This window comes from Carassius auratus, chromosome 36 (assembly GCF_003368295.1).
Source record: "Carassius auratus strain Wakin chromosome 36, ASM336829v1, whole genome shotgun sequence".
Taxonomy (NCBI): Eukaryota; Metazoa; Chordata; class Actinopteri; order Cypriniformes; family Cyprinidae; genus Carassius; species Carassius auratus.
In genome coordinates, this window is record NC_039278.1 from 3,276,070 (window position 1) to 3,296,977 (window position 20,908).

Here is a 20,908-nt window from a genome sequence, read left to right on the forward strand (position 1 = left end):
CTTTTCTCTCTATTAGATAAAGCTGTTTCATTCAGTATTCAGGATGCAAATTTGCAAACTGAAACAAGCTTATGTCTTATGAAGTACAATGTTTTCTGCAATGCTGTAAGACAGTTTTTAATGTGTTAGAAGTTATATGCACAAAAACTTATGTTAGGACTTCAATGATCAAGATTGTCAGTTTAGCTTTCTGAGTCCAGTAATGCTGAAATAGTGTTTCTGTTGAAATGAAGTGAAATCAAGCCCAAATCTGCTCAAAAGCTTTTCTCTCTATTAGATAAAGCTGTTTCATTCAGTATTCAGTGCAAATCTTGCCAAACTGAAACAAGCTTATGTCTTATGAAGTACAATGTTTTCTGCAATGCTGTAAGACAGTTTTTAATGTGTTAGAAGTTATATGCACAAAAACTAATGTTAGGACTGCAATGATCAAGATTGTCAGTTTACAGCTTTCTGAGTCCAGTAATGTTGAAATAGTGTTTCTGTTCAAATGAAGTGAAATCAAGCCCAAATCTGCTCAAAAGCTTTTCTCTCTATTAGAGAAAGCTGTTTCATTCAATATTCAGTGCAAATCTTGCCAAACTGAAACAAGCTTATGCCTTATGAAGTACAATGTTTTCTGCAATGCTGTAAGACAGTTTTTAATGTGTTAGAAGTTATATGCACAAAAACTAATGTTAGGACTTCAATGATCAAGATTGTCAGTTTACAGCTTTCTGAGTCCAGTAATGCTGAAATAGTGTTTCTGTTCAAATGAAGTGAAATCAAGCCCAAATCTGCTCAAAAGCTTTTCTCTCTATTAGAGAAAGCTGTTTCATTCAGTATTCAGTGCAAATCTTGCCAAACTGAAACAAGCTTATGTCTTATGAAGTACAATGTTTTCTGCAATGCTGTAAGACAGTTTTTAATGTGTTAGAAGTTATATGCACAAAAACTAATGTTAGGACTGCAATGATCAAGATTGTCAGTTTACAGCTTTCTGAGTCCAGTAATGCTGAAATAGTGTTTCTGTTCAAATGAAGTGAAATCAAGCCCAAATCTGCTCAAAAGCTTTTCTCTCTATTAGAGAAAGCTGTTTCATTCAGTATTCAGTGCAAATCTTGCCAAACTGAAACAAGCTTATGCCTTATGAAATACAATGTTTTCTGCAATGCTGTAAGACAGTTTTTAATGTGTTAGAAGTTATATGCACAAAAACTAATGTTAGGACTGCAATGATCAAGATTGTCAGTTTACAGCTTTCTGAGTCCAGTAATGCTGAAATAGTGTTTCTGTTCAAATGAAGTGAAATCAAGCCCAAATCTGCTCAAAAGCTTTTCTCTCTATTAGAGAAAGCTGTTTCATTCAATATTCAGTGCAAATCTTGCCAAACTGAAACAAGCTTATGCCTTATGAAGTACAATGTTTTCTGCAATGCTGTAAGACAGTTTTTAATGTGTTAGAAGTTATATGCACAAAAACTAATGTTAGGACTGCAATGATCAAGATTGTCAGTTTACAGCTTTCTGAGTCCAGTAATGTTGAAATAGTGTTTCTGTTCAAATGAAGTGAAATCAAGCCCAAATCTGCTCAAAAGCTTTTCTCTCTATTAGAGAAAGCTGTTTCATTCAATATTCAGTGCAAATCTTGCCAAACTGAAACAAGCTTATGCCTTATGAAGTACAATGTTTTCTGCAATGCTGTAAGACAGTTTTTAATGTGTTAGAAGTTATATGCACAAAAACTAATGTTAGGACTTCAATGATCAAGATTGTCAGTTTACAGCTTTCTGAGTCCAGTAATGCTGAAATAGTGTTTCTGTTCAAATGAAGTGAAATCAAGCCCAAATCTGCTCAAAAGCTTTTCTCTCTATTAGAGAAAGCTGTTTCATTCAGTATTCAGTGCAAATCTTGCCAAACTGAAACAAGCTTATGTCTTATGAAGTACAATGTTTTCTGCAATGCTGTAAGACAGTTTTTAATGTGTTAGAAGTTATATGCACAAAAACTTATGTTAGGACTTCAATGATCAAGATTGTCAGTTTACAGCTTTCTGAGTCCAGTAATGCTGAAATAGTGTTTCTGTTCAAATGAAGTGAAATCAAGCCCAAATCTGCTCAAAAGCTTTTCTCTCTATTAGAGAAAGCTGTTTCATTCAGTATTCAGTGCAAATCTTGCCAAACTGAAACATGCTTATGTCTTATGAAATAAATGTTTTCTGCAATGCTGTAAGACAGTTTTTAATGTGTTAGAAGTTATATACACAAAAACTAATGTTAGGACTGCAATGATCAAGATTGTCAGTTTACAGCTTTCTGAGTCCAGTAATGTTGAAATAGTGTTTCTGTTCAAATGAAGTGAAATCAAGCCCAAATCTGCTCAAAAGCTTTTCTCTCTATTAGAGAAAGCTGTTTCATTCAGTATTCAGTGCAAATCTTGCCAAACTGAAACATGCTTATGTCTTATGAAATACAATGTTTTCTGCAATGCTGTAAGACAGTTTTTAATGTGTTAGAAGTTATATGCACAAAAACTAATGTTAGGACTGCAATGATCAAGATTGTCAGTTTACAGCTTTCTGAGTCCAGTAATGTTGAAATAGTGTTTCTGTTCAAATGAAGTGAAATCAAGCCCAAATCTGCTCAAAAGCTTTTCTCTCTATTAGAGAAAGCTGTTTCATTCAGTATTCAGTGCAAATCTTGCCAAACTGAAACAAGCTTATGCCTTATGAAGTACAATGTTTTCTGCAATGCTGTAAGACAGTTTTTAATGTGTTAGAAGTTATATACACAAAAACTAATGTTAGGACTGCAATGATCAAGATTGTCAGTTTACAGCTTTCTGAGTCCAGTAATGTTGAAATAGTGTTTCTGTTCAAATGAAGTGAAATCAAGCCCAAATCTGCTCAAAAGCTTTTCTCTCTATTAGAGAAAGCTGTTTCATTCAGTATTCAGTGCAAATCTTGCCAAACTGAAACAAGCTTATGCCTTATGAAGTACAATGTTTTCTGCAATGCTGTAAGACAGTTTTTAATGTGTTAGAAGTTATATGCACAAAAACTAATGTTAGGACTGCAATGATCAAGATTGTCAGTTTACAGCTTTCTGAGTCCAGTAATGTTGAAATAGTGTTTCTGTTCAAATGAAGTGAAATCAAGCCCAAATCTGCTCAAAAGCTTTTCTCTCTATTAGAGAAAGCTGTTTCATTCAGTATTCAGTGCAAATCTTGCCAAACTGAAACAAGCTTATGCCTTATGAAGTACAATGTTTTCTGCAATGCTGTAAGACAGTTTTTAATGTGTTAGAAGTTATATGCACAAAAACTTATGTTAGGACTTCAATGATCAAGATTGTCAGTTTACAGCTTTCTGAGTCCAGTAATGCTGAAATAGTGTTTCTGTTGAAATGAAGTGAAATCAAGCCCAAATCTGCTCAAAAGCTTTTCTCTCTATTAGATAAAGCTGTTTCATTCAGTATTCAGTGCAAATCTTGCCAAACTGAAACAAGCTTATGTCTTATGAAGTACAATGTTTTCTGCAATGCTGTAAGACAGTTTTTAATGTGTTAGAAGTTATATGCACAAAAACTTATGTTAGGACTTCAATGATCAAGATTGTCAGTTTACAGCTTTCTGAGTCCAGTAATGCTGAAATAGTGTTTCTGTTGAAATGAAGTGAAATCAAGCCCAAATCTGCTCAAAAGCTTTTCTCTCTATTAGATAAAGCTGTTTCATTCAGTATTCAGTGCAAATCTTGCCAAACTGAAACATGCTTATGTCTTATGAAATAAAATGTTTTCTGCAATGCTGTAAGACAGTTTTTAATGTGTTAGAAGTTATATACACAAAAACTAATGTTAGGACTGCAATGATCAAGATTGTCAGTTTACAGCTTTCTGAGTCCAGTAATGCTGAAATAGTGTTTCTGTTCAAATGAAGTGAAATCAAGCCCAAATCTGCTCAAAAGCTTTTCTCTCTATTAGAGAAAGCTGTTTCATTCAGTATTCAGTGCAAATCTTGCCAAACTGAAACATGCTTATGTCTTATGAAATAAAATGTTTTCTGCAATGCTGTAAGACAGTTTTTAATGTGTTAGAAGTTATATGCACAAAAACTAATGTTAGGACTGCAATGATCAAGATTGTCAGTTTACAGCTTTCTGAGTCCAGTAATGTTGAAATAGTGTTTCTGTTCAAATGAAGTGAAATCAAGCCCAAATCTGCTCAAAAGCTTTTCTCTCTATTAGAGAAAGCTGTTTCATTCAATATTCAGTGCAAATCTTGCCAAACTGAAACAAGCTTATGCCTTATGAAGTACAATGTTTTCTGCAATGCTGTAAGACAGTTTTTAATGTGTTAGAAGTTATATACACAAAAACTAATGTTAGGACTGCAATGATCAAGATTGTCAGTTTACAGCTTTCTGAGTCCAGTAATGCTGAAATAGTGTTTCTGTTGAAATGAAGTGAAATCAAGCCCAAATCTGCTCAAAAGCTTTTCTCTCTATTAGATAAAGCTGTTTCATTCAGTATTCAGTGCAAATCTTGCCAAACTGAAACAAGCTTATGTCTTATGAAGTACAATGTTTTCTGCAATGCTGTAAGACAGTTTTTAATGTGTTAGAAGTTATATGCACAAAAACTTATGTTAGGACTTCAATGATCAAGATTGTCAGTTTACAGCTTTCTGAGTCCAGTAATGCTGAAATAGTGTTTCTGTTGAAATGAAGTGAAATCAAGCCCAAATCTGCTCAAAAGCTTTTCTCTCTATTAGATAAAGCTGTTTCATTCAGTATTCAGTGCAAATCTTGCCAAACTGAAACAAGCTTATGTCTTATGAAGTACAATGTTTTCTGCAATGCTGTAAGACAGTTTTTAATGTGTTAGAAGTTATATGCACAAAAACTTATGTTAGGACTGCAATGATCAAGATTGTCAGTTTACAGCTTTCTGAGTCCAGTAATGTTGAAATAGTGTTTCTGTTCAAATGAAGTGAAATCAAGCCCAAATCTGCTCAAAAGCTTTTCTCTCTATTAGAGAAAGCTGTTTCATTCAGTATTCAGTGCAAATCTTGCCAAACTGAAACAAGCTTATGCCTTATGAAGTACAATGTTTTCTGCAATGCTGTAAGACAGTTTTTAATGTGTTAGAAGTTATATACACAAAAACTAATGTTAGGACTGCAATGATCAAGATTGTCAGTTTACAGCTTTCTGAGTCCAGTAATGTTGAAATAGTGTTTCTGTTCAAATGAAGTGAAATCAAGCCCAAATCTGCTCAAAAGCTTTTCTCTCTATTAGAGAAAGCTGTTTCATTCAATATTCAGTGCAAATCTTGCCAAACTGAAACAAGCTTATGCCTTATGAAGTACAATGTTTTCTGCAATGCTGTAAGACAGTTTTTAATGTGTTAGAAGTTATATACACAAAAACTAATGTTAGGACTGCAATGATCAAGATTGTCAGTTTACAGCTTTCTGAGTCCAGTAATGTTGAAATAGTGTTTCTGTTCAAATGAAGTGAAATCAAGCCCAAATCTGCTCAAAAGCTTTTCTCTCTATTAGAGAAAGCTGTTTCATTCAATATTCAGTGCAAATCTTGCCAAACTGAAACAAGCTTATGCCTTATGAAGTACAATGTTTTCTGCAATGCTGTAAGACAGTTTTTAATGTGTTAGAAGTTATATGCACAAAAACTAATGTTAGGACTGCAATGATCAAGATTGTCAGTTTACAGCTTTCTGAGTCCAGTAATGTTGAAATAGTGTTTCTGTTCAAATGAAGTGAAATCAAGCCCAAATCTGCTCAAAAGCTTTTCTCTCTATTAGAGAAAGCTGTTTCATTCAATATTCAGTGCAAATCTTGCCAAACTGAAACAAGCTTATGCCTTATGAAGTACAATGTTTTCTGCAATGCTGTAAGACAGTTTTTAATGTGTTAGAAGTTATATGCACAAAAACTTATGTTAGGACTTCAATGATCAAGATTGTCAGTTTACAGCTTTCTGAGTCCAGTAATGCTGAAATAGTGTTTCTGTTGAAATGAAGTGAAATCAAGCCCAAATCTGCTCAAAAGCTTTTCTCTCTATTAGATAAAGCTGTTTCATTCAGTATTCAGTGCAAATCTTGCCAAACTGAAACAAGCTTATGTCTTATGAAGTACAATGTTTTCTGCAATGCTGTAAGACAGTTTTTAATGTGTTAGAAGTTATATGCACAAAAACTTATGTTAGGACTTCAATGATCAAGATTGTCAGTTTACAGCTTTCTGAGTCCAGTAATGCTGAAATAGTGTTTCTGTTGAAATGAAGTGAAATCAAGCCCAAATCTGCTCAAAAGCTTTTCTCTCTATTAGATAAAGCTGTTTCATTCAGTATTCAGTGCAAATCTTGCCAAACTGAAACAAGCTTATGCCTTATGAAGTACAATGTTTTCTGCAATGCTGTAAGACAGTTTTTAATGTGTTAGAAGTTATATGCACAAAAACTTATGTTAGGACTGCAATGATCAAGATTGTCAGTTTACAGCTTTCTGAGTCCAGTAATGTTGAAATAGTGTTTCTGTTCAAATGAAGTGAAATCAAGCCCAAATCTGCTCAAAAGCTTTTCTCTCTATTAGAGAAAGCTGTTTCATTCAATATTCAGTGCAAATCTTGCCAAACTGAAACAAGCTTATGCCTTATGAAGTACAATGTTTTCTGCAATGCTGTAAGACAGTTTTTAATGTGTTAGAAGTTATATGCACAAAAACTTATGTTAGGACTTCAATGATCAAGATTGTCAGTTTACAGCTTTCTGAGTCCAGTAATGCTGAAATAGTGTTTCTGTTGAAATGAAGTGAAATCAAGCCCAAATCTGCTCAAAAGCTTGTCTCTCTAACAGAGAATGCGGTTTCATTCAGTATTCAGTGCAAATCTTGCCAAACTGATAGATGCTTATGCCATATGAAATACAATGATTTCTGCAATGCTGTAAGACAGTTTTTAATGTGTTAGAAGTTATATACACAAAAACTTATGTTAGGACTTCAATGATCAAGATTGTCAGTTTACAGCTTTCTGAGTCCAGTAATGCTGAAATAGTGTTTCTGTTGAAATGAAGTGAAATCAAGCCCAAATCTGCTCAAAAGCTTTTCTCTCTATTAGAGAAAGCTGTTTCATTCAGTATTCAGTGCAAATCTTGCCAAACTGAAACATGCTTATGTCTTATGAAATAAAATGTTTTCTGCAATGCTGTAAGACAGTTTTTAATGTGTTAGAAGTTATATACACAAAAACTAATGTTAGGACTGCAATGATCAAGATTGTCAGTTTACAGCTTTCTGAGTCCAGTAATGCTGAAATAGTGTTTCTGTTCAAATGAAGTGAAATCAAGCCCAAATCTGCTCAAAAGCTTTTCTCTCTATTAGAGAAAGCTGTTTCATTCAGTATTCAGTGCAAATCTTGCCAAACTGAAACTTGCTTATGTCTTATGAAATAAAATGTTTTCTGCAATGCTGTAAGACAGTTTTTAATGTGTTAGAAGTTATATGCACAAAAACTAATGTTAGGACTGCAATGATCAAGATTGTCAGTTTACAGCTTTCTGAGTCCAGTAATGTTGAAATAGTGTTTCTGTTCAAATGAAGTGAAATCAAGCCCAAATCTGCTCAAAAGCTTTTCTCTCTATTAGAGAAAGCTGTTTCATTCAATATTCAGTGCAAATCTTGCCAAACTGAAACAAGCTTATGCCTTATGAAGTACAATGTTATCTGCAATGCTGTAAGACAGTTTTTAATGTGTTAGAAGTTATATACACAAAAACTAATGTTAGGACTGCAATGATCAAGATTGTCAGTTTACAGCTTTCTGAGTCCAGTAATGTTGAAATAGTGTTTCTGTTCAAATGAAGTGAAATCAAGCCCAAATCTGCTCAAAAGCTTTTCTCTCTATTAGAGAAAGCTGTTTCATTCAATATTCAGTGCAAATCTTGCCAAACTGAAACAAGCTTATGCCTTATGAAGTACAATGTTTTCTGCAATGCTGTAAGACAGTTTTTAATGTGTTAGAAGTTATATGCACAAAAACTTATGTTAGGACTTCAATGATCAAGATTGTCAGTTTACAGCTTTCTGAGTCCAGTAATGCTGAAATAGTGTTTCTGTTGAAATGAAGTGAAATCAAGCCCAAATCTGCTCAAAAGCTTGTCTCTCTATTAGAGAAAGCTGTTTCATTCATTATTCAGTGCAAATCTTGCCAAACTGAAACAAGCTTATGTCTTATTAAGTACAATGTTTTCTGCAATGCTGTAAGACAGTTTTTAATGTGTTAGAAGTTAAATGCACAAAAACTAATGTTAGGACTTCAATGATCAAGATTGTCAGTTTACAGCTTTCTGAGTCCAGTAATGTTGAAATAGTTCTTCTGTTCAAATGAAGTGAAATCTAGCCCAAATCTGCTCAAAAGCTTGTCTCTCTATTAGAGATAGCTGTTTCATTCAGTATTCAGTGCAAATCTTGCCAAACTGAAAGATGTTTATGCCTTATGAAATACAATGTTTTCTGCAATGCTGTAAGACAGTTTTTAATGTGTTAGAAGTTATATGCACAAAAACTTATGTTAGGACTTCAATGATCAAGATTGTCAGTTTACAGCTTTCTGAGTCCAGTAATGTTGAAATAGTGCCTCTGTTCAAATGAAGTGAAATCAAGCCCAAATCTGCTCAAAAGCTTTTCTCTCTATTAGAGAAAGCTGTTTCATTCAGTATTCAGTGCAAATCTTGCCAAACTGATAGAAGATTATGCCTTATGAAATACAATGTTTTCTGCAATGCTGTAAGACAGTTTTTAATGTGTTAGAAGTTATAAGCACAAAAACTTATGTTAGGACTTCAATGATCAAGATTGTCAGTTTACAGCTTTCTGAGTCCAGTAATGTTGAAATAGTGCTTCTGTTCAAATGAAGTGAAATCTAGCCCAAATCTGCTCAAAAGCTTGTCTCTCTATTAGATAAAGCTGTTTCATTCATTATTCAGTGCAAATCTTGCCCAACTGAAACATGCTTATGTCTTATGAAATACAATGTTTTCTGCAATGCTGTAAGACAGTTTTTAATGTGTTAGAAGTTAAATGCACAAAAACGTCCCAAGGTTACGCATGTAACCCTAGTTCCCTTTCAGTCGGTCACGTTCGACGTTACGAATGGGGATCTCGCCCGAGAGCCCAATCACCTTCGAGTGGTACAAAACGAGCCAATGGTACACAGAGTACCTTGGTCTGCGGAATTTGCATCGCGAGCTCCGCCCCGCAGAGCGGGTATATAAGGAGCAACGCGAGCAACTCGCATTCAAGCTTTCGCTTCGGAGCCGAGCACATCGCTTGCTGCAATCACCGGAGTGTTTACAAACAAGAGCTGGTGTCGGTGTGACGGCGCGATTCAGCGGTTCGTCTGGGTTTCCTGCGACAGCTCCCGCGTTCCCCTGAGCGCTTCAACACCTCTAAAAGAGACAAATTTCTCTCACAAAAGAGTTACGGGCCGATTTGCGTCTTTTTAAAGATGTCATTTCGCCCGTGTGTTTCTGGGTGCGGTCGATATATCGCTCCTCGTGACGGTCACGATCGCTGTGTCACGTGTCTGGGCTTCCAGCACGCTGAGACTGCGTTCGTGGATGGCTCATGTTCTCATTGCGGGGACATGACCATCTCGGCGTTGAGATCGAGACTCGATTACCTTAAAAGGTATAGAGTCCCCTCTGCCACACCCCGTTCTAGCTCTTCTTCTCGTAAGAGAGCTACTTCGGCTGGTGGCCAGGGTGATCTGAGGGTTACCGTGTGGGCTTCCCCGACGAGCGAACCTCCTCGGGCCACACCCCCCTCACATACGCCGCAGCCGGTTGAGTTCCCGGATGAGTTTGCTGGACCCTCTCAGGCTCCTGACATCTCATTCGGGGCTAGCGAAGAGGACCGTATGTCGATCGCCCCATCACAAGGCGGGCTTGAGTCCTCGGGAGATGAGGGTTCGGCTGCGTTGCCTCCCTCGGGAGTGCCAGCGTTGTCCGAGTCTGATCCCGAGCTGACGGCCGTGCTTTCCCGGGCAGCGGAGAGCATCGGGCTTGAGTGGAATCCTCCGCCCTGTCCTGAGCGCTCGAGGCTGGATGATTGGTTCCTGGGGGCTGCTCGTGCGGATCGCCAGCACCCCCCTCTGGTTCCTTTCTTCCCGGAAGTGCACCAGGAAGTAACTAGTTCATGGAGGGCACCTTTAACTGCCCGAAACCGTTCTGGTTCTTCCTCCGCCTTCACTGCCCTCGATGGCGGGGCGGCCAAGGGGTATGTTGGGATTCCCCCGGTGGAGCGCTCTGTTGCGATGCAACTGTGTCCACAGAGCGCCTCCGCTTGGTGTGGTGGTCCCAAGCTGCCCTCCAAAGCCTGTAAGTTCTCATCCACGCTTGTGGCCAAGGCTTACAGAGCTGCGGGCCAGGCAGCTTCTGCCCTGCATGCCATGGCCTCTCTGCAGGTCTATCAGGCCAAGCTGCTCCGGCAGCTGCACGAGGGCAGTGCTGACCCAGGGGTTTTGCAGGAGGCGCGCACTGCAACCGACCTCGCTCTCCGGGCGACGAAGGTCACTGCGCGCTCCTTTGGTCAGGTGATGTCCACTTTGGTGGTCCAGGAGCGCCACCTATGGCTGAACCTGGCAGACATGAGGGAGTCTGATCGGGCTCAGCTCCTCAACTCCCCGGTCTCCCAGGATGGCCTCTTCGGCGACGCGGTAGAGAGCTTTGCCCAGCAGTTCTCTGCCGCCCAGAAGCAGTCTGAGGCCTTCAGACACATCCTGCCCCGGCGGCCCTCTGCTGCTTCCACCCCGCCGCCGGCGCAACCTCAGCCTGCTCGTCGCCGAGGGCGCCCCCCTGCGGCCTCCTCCACTCCCGCTCGGCCACAGCAGCAGCCTTCACCCCGGCCGCAGCGAGGAGACGGCCGCAGAAGGGCGGCGCAACCCGTCTCTGCCCCTAAACCTGCCAAACGCCAGGCCAAGCGGCGTTCCTGAGACGGGCGACCTGGAGTTGGAGACGTCAGCTCATCAGGAGATGGTAGCAGGACCACTCCTTCCCCCGGAGGAGGGCCGGGGGAGAATCCTTTGTTCTCGTTTTCCTTTTGTTCCGCCACTGGCCCTGCGGCCAGTGGTACCCATATCTTCACTAAAAGAGCTGTTTCCTCTACCTCCGGGTCCCAAGAGGCCACGAATGACAGCTGGCGACGTGCTTCCTCGCCGCTCTCGTTCCCCTCTCCCCTTGCCAATTTCCATGCAAAGACGGCTCAAGAACGCTTCGCCTTCTCATGCCCTCTTTGCCACTTGGAGTCAGACGAGTGCCCGCACTCCGCCCCCGCTAAGGGACGCTATGCCTCCCATGCCGGGGCTGTCTGCTCCACCACGCTGCCCCACTGTGGGTACGCCTGTAGTCCCCTTGACCCCGCTGGTTCGGTTCCTGGGAGCCTGGCTAGAGCTCCGCAGGCCTTCCCGCTGGCTCATCCGGATGCTCAGGCTCGGCTACGCGATTCAGTTCGCCCGGCGTCCCCCCAGGTTTCGGGGTGTCCACGCGACGATGGTGGGCAAAGATGCCCCTGTCATGCGCGCGGAGGTCGCGACCCTGCTGGCAAAGGGCGCGATAGAGCCGGTCCCTCCAGCCGACATGAAGTCCGGCTTTTACAGCCCTTACTTCATAGTACCCAAGAAGACAGGTGGGTTACGGCCAATCCTGGACCTGCGTGCCTTGAACCGAGCTCTACACAGACTCCCGTTCAAGATGCTAACGCCCAAGCGCATTTTCGAATGCATTCGTCCGATGGATTGGTTTGCAGCGATCGACCTGAAGGACGCGTACTTTCATGTCTCCATTCTTCCTCGACACAGACCGTTTCTTCGGTTTGCTTTCGAGGGGCAGGCATATCAGTACAAGGTTCTCCCATTCGGGTTGGCCCTCTCTCCCCGCGTCTTTACGAAGGTTGCGAAGGGGGCCCTGGCTCCTCTCAGGGAACAGGGTGTCCGTATCCTCAACTACCTCGACGACTGGCTGATCCTAGCTCACTCTCGAGAGCGGTTGTGCGAGCACAGGGATCTGGTGCTCAGACACCTCGCCCGACTGGGTCTTCAGGTCAACTGGGAAAAGAGCAAACTCTCCCCTGTGCAGAGGATCTCTTTTCTCGGTATGGAAATAGACTCGGTCGCCATGTTCGCGCAGCTTACAAACGAGCGCGCGCAGTCACTGCTGAGTTGCCTGAGACAATTCGAGGGCAAGAGAGCGGTTCCACTGAAACTGTTTCAGAGGCTCCTGGGGCATATGGCGTCCGCGGCGGCAGTCATACCGCTCGGGCTACTCCATATGAGACCGCTTCAGCACTGGCTTCACGACCGAGTCCCGAGATGGGCATGGCAACAGGGCACGCTCCGAGTGACCATCACTCCGGCCTGCCGTCGATACTTCACCCCGTGGTTGGACCCCTCGTTTCTACGGGCCGGCGTGCCCCTAGAACCGGTGTCCAGACATGTTGTTGTGTCAACAGATGCCTCTGCCACGGGCTGGGGTGCCATGTGCAATGGGCATGCTGCGTCAGGCTCCTGGCCAGGACCCCGACTTCAGTGGCATGTCAATTGCCTCGAGTTGCTAGCAGTACGTCTTGCTCTGCACCGCTTCAGGGCCCTGCTGAAGGACAAGCACGTTCTGGTTCGTACGGACAACACTGCGACCGTAGCGTACATCAACCGTCAGGGTGGTCTACGCTCCCGCCGCATGTCGCAACTCGCTCGCCATCTCCTCCTGTGGAGTCACAAGCATCTGAGGTCGCTTCGTGCAATTCACATTCCAGGCAGGCTCAATCGTGCAGCCGACGAGCTCTCACGACAGCAGTCTCGCCCCGGGGAATGGAGACTCCACCCCCAGTCGGTTCAGCTGATTTGGGAACACTTCGGAGACGCCCAGGTAGACCTGTTGCCTCTCCAGAAAATTCCCACTGCCAGTTGTTTTACTCCCTGACCGAGGGCACCCTCGGCACGGACGCCCTGGCACACAGCTGGCCGCTGGGCCTGCGCAAGTATGCGTTTCCCCCAGTGAGCCTTCTTGCACAGACGTTGTGCAAGATCAGGGAGGACGAGGAGCAGGTCCTCATGGTTGCGCCTTTTTGGCCCGGCCGGACCTGGTTCCCCGAACTTGTACTCCTCGCGACAGCCCCTCCCTGGCCAATTCCTCTGAGGAGGGACCTTCTTTCTCAGAGACGGGGCACCGTCTGGCACCCACGTCCCGATCTATGGAACCTACATGTGTGGGTTCTGGACGGGTCACGGAAGGTTTAGGTACCTTGCCACCACAGGTGGTAGCTATCATCACTTCAGCTAGAGCCATGTCCACCAGACATGCCTATGCCTTGAAGTGGAACCTCTTCGTCACTTGGTGTTCTTCACGGCGTGAGGACCCCTGGAAGTGCCCGATTGGGTCAGTGCTTTCCTTTCTTCAGGAGGGGTTGGAACGTAGGCTGTCTCCTTCCACCCTCAAGGTCTATGTGGCTGCCATTTCGGCTCACCATGACCCTGTTGAAGGTAAGTCTCTTGGAAGGCACGATCTGATCATCAGGTTCCTGAGAGGAGCAAGGAGGCTCAATCCGCCTCGCCCTCAGCAAGTCCCCTCTTGGGACCTCGCAGTGGTTCTATCAGCACTGCAGAGAGCTCCCTTCGAACCCTTGCTCTCAGTAGAGCTAAAGTTTTTATCTTTGAAAACTGCGCTCCTGACGGCTTTGGCTTCGGTGAAGAGGGTCGGGGACCTGCAGGCATTTTCAGTTGACGAAGCGTGCCTGGAATTCGGGCCGGCTAACTCTCACGTTATCTTGAGACCCCGGCCTGGGTACGTGCCCAAAGTTCCCACCACTCCTTTTAGGGATCAGGTGGTGAACTTGCAAGCGCTGCCCCTGGAGGAGGCAGACCCAGCCCTGGCGCTGCTCTGTCCAGTACGTGCGCTCCGCACCTACGTGGACAGAACTCGGTGCCTTAGGACCTCAGACCAGCTCTTTGTCTGTTACGGAGGCCAGCAGAAGGGAAAGGCTGTCTCCAAGCAGAGGTTATCCCACTGGATAGTGGATGCTATTGTCCTGGCTTATCAGGCTCGAGACCTGCCATGCCCCCTAGGGGTGAGAGTTCACTCAACTAGGAGCGTAGCTTCCTCCTGGGCGTTGGCGCATGGCGCCTCGCTAGCAGACATCTGTAGAGCTGCGGGCTGGGCGACACCTAACACATTCGCAAGATTTTATAATCTCCGTGTAGAGCCCGTGTCCTCCCAGATACTCGCCCCTTCGGGCCAGTAAGGACCTGCTCGGTGTCAATCTGCTTGCTGCGCCATTCCACTCCGCGGACTGGATGCGTGCGCTATTCCCCTCAGGTGAGTTCCTCAGTCAGAACCCTGGGTTCCTCCAGCACTGTTGATGTCCAACACTTGCGTACATGCCCCTTGGTCAGCCATGTGTGGGACTAGGTGCCTCCATGTGTCGTGATTCCCCTTCTGGGTAATCCCACGTGTGTATGTCCACAGTAAGTCTCTCCGCAGCATGTGTCTTTCCCTTGGCAAGCCCTTGCCAGCTCTGTCGTTGAAAATTCCACCCTGCGGGCTGGGTACCTCAGAGTTCTTATGTATCACCACCCTGGTAGATACCTACTTCTGTAAGTCCTCCCACGGGCAGGCAGCCTGCTAGCATATGTCCAGCTGGAATGTGCTACCCAGCGTATTCTGTGCGAGCTGTAGGCCCTCACTCGTGCTGGCCTCACGACAGGGTGCTATCACTCACACGGGTCGCTGGAAGACAGCCATGTGGCGTTTTGTAAGGGACCCCATTCGTAACGTCGAACGTGACCGACTGAAAGGGAACGTCTTGGTTACGTATGTAACCCTCGTTCCCTGAAGGAGGGAACGGAGACGTTACGTCCCCTTGCCACATCGCTGTTCCGCTGAACGGCCGGGTCACTGGCTCGGCTCCTCAGCGAAGACTTGAATGCGAGTTGCTCGCGTTGCTCCTTATATACCCGCTCTGCGGGGCGGAGCTCGCGATGCAAATTCCGCAGACCAAGGTACTTTGTGTACCATTGGCTCGTTTTGTACCACTCGAAGGTGATTGGGCTCTCGGGCGAGATCCCCATTCGTAACGTCTCCGTTCCCTCCTTCAGGGAACGAGGGTTACATACGTAACCAAGACGTTCCTTGAGGGAACGAGACGCTGCGTCGATATCGCTTTGGGGAACGTCCCTGACGAGACCGGCTCTGAACATCGTGTGCAAACTGTCCAATGGACGGGTGTGACGTCACGGAGCGGGGTGACGTAGCGACCAGGAAGCTATATAAGCACGTGCCGTGCAGCTGGCTTCAGCTTCGAGTAGGGAAGCAAGCGCCGGCAGGGGTGCCGGGAGTATGGCTCTGCGACGCAGCGTCTCGTTCCCTCAAGGAACTAGGGTTACATGCGTAACCTTGGGACGTTCCTTTTCGGGAACTCGAGCTGCGTCGATATCGCTTTGGGGAACGAGGTGCCCACGCTGCCAGACTACCAAATCCCTGCCTAGTGTGTATCCGGAGAGCACAGCTTAGGACGAGAGAACAGAAGAGCCCGGAGTGGCTCGCATATCAAGATCGTAGAATCTGACAAATGTAGAGGGCGTGGACCACCCCGCAGCGTTGCAGATGTCCAAGAGGGACACACCTGCTGAGAAGGCCTTGGAGGCCGCCATACTCCGAGTAGAGTGAGCCTTGGCCCCCAAAGGAGGGGGAAGACCAGAGGACTCATAGGACTCGTTGATAGCCTCGACTATCCAACGACTAAGGGTCTGCTTGGTGGCAGGAGAACCCTTATTAGTAGGACCGTAGCATACAAGCAATTGGTCGGACTTTCTCCACAGGGCAGCTCTGTGGACGTATGCGTCGAGTGCTCGCACTGGACACATACAGTTTAGCTTCTCTTGGTCTGGCTCCCGAAAGGGAGGAGGACAGAAGGCCTGCAGTACGATAGGCTGTGGTGTAACAGAGGGAACCTTTGGAACATAACCCGCTCGAGGGTATAAGAATGCTTTGGCCATACCAGGGGCAAAGTCTAAATAAGTAGGGGCCACCGAAAGGGCCTGGAGATCTCCAACTCGTTTCAGCGAGGTGATTGCCAGTAGCAGGGCAGTTTTCAGTGTCAGATGTCTATCTGAGATATCTTGAATTGGCTCGAATGGAGCTTTACAAAGAGCCTCTAGAACCACAACCAAATCCCATGGGGGAATACGGGACCGTACTGGAGGTCTCAGCCTCAATGCACCTCGGAGGAAACGTGTAACTAGGGGGTGTCTACCCACTGACTGATCATTGAAAGGGACATGGAAAGCAGCTATGGCCGCCACGTACACCTTTAAGGTGGAGTGGGATAACCCCGCAGAGAGCCTAGCTTGTAAAAACTCCAGAACTGTACCAACTGGGCAGTTAACAGGGTCAAGATGGCGATCTCTGCACCATGAAGTAAAGAATGACCACTTCAGGGCGTACAGTTTCCTCGTAGAGGGAGCTCTGGACTGGAGGAGGGTCTCAACAACCTCGGTTGAGAGACCAGCTGCTAACAGTTGTGCCCCCTCAGGGGCCACACCCACAGCTTGAACACCTCCGGGCGAGGGTGGATTATCGTGCCCTGCGCTTGTGAGAGTAGGTCTTTCCTGATCGGTATCTCCCACGGAGAGCCGTCGAGGAGCGAGACTAGATCTGAGAACCATATTCGGCCCGGCCAGAACGGGGCTACTAACAACAGACGGACCCCGTCCTGGCGTACTCTCGCCAGAACTCCCGGGAGCAGAGCGGTAGGGGGAAAAGCGTACAGACGAAGCCTCGGCCAGGTCTGTACCATAGCGTCCAGTCCCAGAGGAGCTGGATGAACTAGAGAGAACCAGAGGGGACATTGCGATGTCTCTTGAGTCGCAAAGAGGTCCACCTGAGCTTTGCCAAACACTCTCCATATCTGCTTCACCACCTCGGGGTGAAGCATCCATTCCCCGGGCCTCGGCCCCTGCCTCGACAGTATGTCTGCTCCCACATTCAATCTCCCAGGAATATACACTGCTCTGATCGAGAGGAGTTTGCCCTGGGACCAGAGAAGGATCTGGTATGCCAGCTTGTACAAGGGGCGTGAGCGCAGACCCCCCTGGTGATTGATATAAGAGACCACTGATGTGTTGTCGGTGCGCACCAACACATGGTGACCTCTCAGGTCTGGGAGGAAATATTTTAATGCTTGATAGACTGCTAACATCTCTAGGCAATTGATGTGCCACGTCAGGTGGCGACCACTCCACAGACCGCGGGCAGGGTGGCCACTCATGACCGCACCCCAACCGGTGAGGGACGCGTCTGTCGCTAGCGTAACACGGCGACGAAGAGCTCCCAGCACCGGGCCCTGATTCAAGAACCAAGGTTTCTTCCACATGTCTAAGGCACGAAGGCATCGCCGCGTGACCTTGATAATTCGAAGTGGATTTCCCCTCGGGGAAAAGCCCTTGGACTTGAGCCACCACTGTAGGGGTCTCATGTGCAGCAGGCCAAAAGGTATCACGTTGGACGCAGCTGCCATGAGCCCTAACAATCTCTGGAATTGTTTGACAGTGAGTGACTGGCCTTCTTTGACTCTCTCGACTGAAGTGAGGATCGACTCGATCCGAGCAGGAGACATACGTGCCTGCATCGTGGTCGAATCCCACACTACGCCTAGATAGGTGGTTCTCTGAACCGGAGAAAGTACACTCTTCTTGGCATTTAGTCTCAAACCCAGCTCCCCCATGTGTGCGAGAACGACATCTCGATGTCGAACCGCCATCTGCTCTGATCGAGCTAAGATCAACCAATCGTCGATATAATTCAGAATGCGGATGCCCTGCATACGGAGGGATACCAGAGCCGCATCTACACATTTCGTGAACGTGCGGGGTGAGAGTGCAAGGCCGAAGGGAAGTACTCGATATTGATAAGCTTTGCCCCCGAAAGCGAACCTCAGATACTTCCTGTGTTGTGGAAGGATGGATATGTGGAAGTATGCGTCTTTGAGATCTATGGTGACAAACCAGTCCTCGGATCTGATTTGAGCTACAACCTGCTTGACAGTGAGCATTTTGAACTTCAGTGACATAACTGAGCGGTTCAGGTGACGTAAGTCTATGATCGGACGCAACCCCCCATCCTTCTTTGGAACTATGAAATACCGGCTGTAAAATCCGGATTCCCTGTCTAGAGGAGGGACCACCTCGATGGCCTCCTTCCTTAATAGGGCTTTCACTTCTTGTTCCATAACCAGAGCCTGCTGGGGGCCGACCACAGTCGGTGTAACCCCGTTGAACTTCGGTGGTGGACGACCGAACTGAATGCAATAGCCTTTTTCTATTGTACGCAGGACCCAACGAGATACATTTGGCAGTAGCTTCCACGCTGCTAAATAATCTACTAAGGGAATCAGTCTCTCGAGACTGACCTCTGGTGTAAGAGGCCCCCGAAGGGGCGGCGAGCCTCCTAGCTCCGCTGCGCTCACGGGCGGAAATAACTGGGAGTAGTGCTCGCGGGAGGCCGCTGCGCCCTGAAGCTCTGGCAGGGTTAGCAGACCGACCTCCTGAGGGCACTGAGGTGAGGCGGGCACCGTATACTGAGGTGGACCGCGCTCTACCCCAGTAGGGGCTACCCTCTGGACCCTGATGTCAGGATCGTTTTGTCGAGGACTTCCGGGCCTCGATAACTGTTCTTAAATCAGGCTTTTTAGCTCTGGAAGTCCCCGACTCAGGGCGTCGCTGAGGCCCTCGGTCCCGACGTGGGGGAACACGAGCGGCGACACTCTGTTTCTGCGCTTCCCGGTATGAGGAGCCGGTATGTGGCGTGGTGATCTCCCGCCCAGATGCACCACGAGAGCGACGAGGGAGGAAATTCTGGAACGCCGCCGCCTGTTTGCGTGCCTCCTGGAACCTGTCGACGACAGTGTTGACTGTGTCGCCAAACAGGCCCGAGGCTTGAAGCGGGGCGTCCAGGAGGCAGACCCTGTCTCTTTCTTTTATCTCTGACAGGGTCAGCCACAAATGCCTCTCCGCGGCCACTAAGGCTGCCATAGACCGCCCAATCGCGCGAGCGGTCTCTTTAGTGGCGCGGAGGGAGAGATCAGCGGTCTTTCTAAGCTCTTCAATATCATCAGACTTAATCCCCTCTCCCTCATCGATATCTCCCAGCAGGTCGGCTTGGTAAGCTTGAAGGACTGCCATGGTGTGAAGGCAAGCCCCAGCCTGACCTGCTGCCACATAACCTTTGCCCACAAGCGATGATGTAACTCGCAGCGGCTTAGTGGGCAATGCCGGAGCCTTTAGGGACGATGCCGAGCCGGGTGACAGATAGCCCGCGAGCGTCTGTTCAACCCGTGGCAACGTCCTATAACCCCGCTCTCCCAGCCCCATCACGTTGCCATAATATAATGAATCGGGGCCAAAGAGGCGGGTCGAATATGGGTGTTTCCACGATCTCGATAACTCATCATGGAGATCGGGAAAAAACGGTAGACTCCGGCGTGGAGGTGGTTGCCTCGGCCGCAGAAAGCGTTCATCTAGCTTGCTTTTCTGCGGCTCAGTGTGTTTTTCTGCAGGCCATTCGATTTTTAATCTATCAACTGCGCGTGTAACCACCTCCAAAAGCTCCTCATACTGGGGCGATAGGGGTGGCGAATCCCCAGCAACAGTCTCCACGTCAACCTCCTCGGAGGAAGAGAGGCGGAGAGCTGATCCCTCACCCTGGGGGGAAGAAACCGACGAGCGTGCTTCCGAACCCAGGGTTTGGGCGCCTGATCTGGCAGATGAGGAAGGAGATAAGGACTGGCCCGTCTCCATTCCCTCTGACAGATCCACCTGCGAACCCCACGAGTGCAGCAGCCGCTCTGCCTCGGCAGAAGCGGGGCCAGCACCGCGAGGAACGCTGGTGAAGGCTCCCTCCTCGAAGAGAGCCCTCCGGGATCGAAGCGCCCGCATTGGCAATCGCTCGCAATGCGGACAGTCGGCCCCCTCGAGAGCCGACTCAGCGTGCTTCGATCCCAGGCAAGCCACGCACAGATTGTGTGTATCCCCGCTCGTGATGTAGCGAGGGCAGGGAGGAACACACAATCTGTAACGCGGCTTGGAATCGCCCTTTAAATACTTGGTCTTTTGCTTTGCTTTTGGCATTATTGAGCTGTATTAGCGATCTTTTAATGGCTAAGGAGACAGACAACAATAAATAGGACCAACGGGACAGACTTTTTAACATGCACACACAGAGCGCTTGCTGACAGAGCGAAGCTGAAGCCAGCTGCACGGCACGTGCTTATATAGCTTCCTGGTCGCTACGTCACCCCGCTCCGTGACGTCACGCCCGTCCATTGGACAGTTTGCACACGATGTTCAGAGCCGGTCTCGTCAGGGACGTTCCCCAAAGCGATATCGACGCAGCTCGAGTTCCCGAAAAGGAACTTATGTTAGGACTTCAATGATCAAGATTGTCAGTTTACAGCTTTCTGAGTCCAGTAATGTTGAAATAGTGCTTCTGTTCAAATGAAGTGAAATCAAGCCCAAATCTGCTCAAAAGCTTGTCTCTCTATTAGAGAAAGCTGTTTCATTCATTATTCAGTGCAAATCTTGCCAAACTGAAACATGCTTATGTCTTATGAAATAAAATGTTTTCTGCAATGCTGTAAGACAGTTTTTAATGTGTTAGAAGTTAAATGCACAAAAACGAATGTTAGGACTTCAATGATCAAGATTGTCAGTTTACAGCTTTCTGAGTCCAGTAATGTTGAAATAGTGCTTCTGTTCAAATGAAGTGAAATCTAGCCCAAATCTGCTCAAAAGCTTGTCTCTCTATTAGAGAAAGCTGTTTCATTCATTATTCACTGCAAATCTTGCCAAACTGAAACATGCTTATGT